Source organism: Wasmannia auropunctata, unplaced genomic scaffold, assembly GCF_000956235.1.
Source record: "Wasmannia auropunctata unplaced genomic scaffold, wasmannia.A_1.0 LD336076.1, whole genome shotgun sequence".
Taxonomy (NCBI): domain Eukaryota; kingdom Metazoa; phylum Arthropoda; class Insecta; order Hymenoptera; family Formicidae; genus Wasmannia; species Wasmannia auropunctata.
The window spans coordinates 357,779-360,131 of NW_012026814.1; positions in this window are offsets into that span (position 1 = coordinate 357,779).

Sequence of the window (2,353 nt, forward strand, 5' to 3'; positions counted from 1 at the left end):
AAGCTAGACCGAAAGATCGAGAAGCGGTTTAGGCACCCTTTTTTACATTCACATAGAAAATTTCTGCGTGGGTACCCGGGTACCCCGGTTATTGAAATCGTGTAGTTAACTTTGAACGACCAAAAAATTAATATATTTTTATGACAAGTTTTTAAACAACCAGCTAAATTTACGTGAAATTGTCTAAATAATGGGGAACCGGAGCCGTTTGGCGCTATTTTGAGTGAAAGTCATTGATATTAAGACAAAAAGTACGAAATGGGCACCCGGGTACCCGGTTATAGAGACAAGGGTTAAAAACACGACGGACACCGCCCCGCCGCCAGTAATTAACCAATCCAGTACAGGACCGGCGACGGAACCAACGTCCGAAACACTCCCAGCAAAAGTAATGAACCAAATGAGAAAATGGGGGCTACATTTCGAAGGAAAAGATTCCTGGGCGTTCTTAGAACGATTAGAAGAACAAAAAATAGAATACGAATACTCAGACCAACAATTACTACGGGGACTACCGGAATTATTCAAAGGCGACGCGTTATTATGGTATAGAAACTCACGCGACGAGTGGGAAAACTGGGAAGATTTTATCGCGGACTTCAAGGCAACATTCCTATCACAAAAATACCGCATACAACTAAAAAATGAAGTTCGCGATAGAATTCAAAAACCAGACGAAACATACATAAAATACGCGACAACAATACTAACTCTGATGCGTCGGGCAGGGGGGTTCTCGCGAGAGGAACCAATAGAACGCCTCTACGAAAATCTCCACCAAGATTACCAGGGTTACATCCGCCGGCGGGATGTTCGCACTGTAAATGACCTACAAGTACAGGCCATGGAATTCGAGCGCCTGCGGGCGCGATGAAAAATACGTATAAACACAAATACAACAAAAGAAACACCTGTATTCGCCGTCGCATATAACCGACAGGAATGTTGCTGGCGATGCAAGCAGAGGAGTCATACGCGTTTCCAATCGCCGGGCGCCGCGCAAGTTCTGTTCTCACTGCAGGAAAGACGGAGTTTTAACGAAAAACTGCCACCCACCCCCGGGAAATGACAGTCGGACCGGCGAACCTTCGGCCGACGTCCGATCCTTCGAGTAAATTTCAAACCGCGGCCGTATCTTACAGTCAGGGTTAAAAAATACCGCGTCGAGGCACTAATAGACGCCGGATCCGAAATTTCACTGGTTAGCGAGAAAATGGCAAAAATCATCAAAAAGTGGGGCTTCCAGAGACGGAGTGGAACGGAGACAATTCAACTAGCAAACGGGCAACGCGCAGACATCCCGGGCCAAATAAGCATACAAGTAAAAATCGGGACGAAAACAATAATGCACACGTTTAAAATCATGCCAAGCTTAGAAAGTGAACTCTTGATAGGAATGGAGCTATGAGCACAAACCGGCTACGTACTTCCACTACCGACAATCCGCACCAGACAAACTCAAATTACACAAGCCGCCGCGACACAAGGACTAGCAATAAAAACGACACAGACAAACAAAAAACTCGACGAATTTTTAAGGTCAAAAATGTCATTTTTTTTTCAATGTTGAATAACTCGGTGAAAAACAATCGCACAATGTTGGTCTATTGCTCAAATTAAAGCTAATGATTCACGTTTTCGAACGCTATAAACTTTATTTGCGTGCGATTTTTAATTCATGCCATGGAACTTCACAAACTTAATAAAAAATTTTTAGATTTGATGCATCTCCATTTGCATCCGTGCAGCTTTGTAAAGAATCAGTATGTTATTTAGTGAATTATGGATTTCCAAAGTAGAGACTTTAAGCTTTAAAATGCTTTTTTGATCATTCCGATACGATCATTTTTGACGAAGTTACACTCTCTTGAAATTTGCCTATTTTTAGTGATTACAATGAGTGATGCTGTAATTTTGCTGTCGAGTGTATATATACAGGGTGGACCATTTTAATCCATCCAGTCGAATATCTTGAAAATCAAGCCCAGAAGAGAAAAATTTTTCAGACAAAAGTTGTAGGGTTTCGAGGGGGTGTTGTAAGTCTCGCTGTGCGTTATTTACAATGTAACACTTGATAAGCAGGTCACTGTTGCAATCTAATATTGCAACGGTGACCCATAATAATTGAGAATGCCGACGCAGGACTTTGACATCCTCAATATGCGTCCTCCAAAAACTGCGGCAGTTGCAATTAAGCAACAATTGCAACTGCTGAGCAGTGCAGTGGCCCACTTGAAACGGGATAAAACCCGCCGTCCAGCGGACCACTGCGGGAGTTCACTTCTAAGCATTAACGCATAACGTTACGCTGTCGGCACGCGCAGTGATCAACTTGTAAGTAGCACGTAAAATA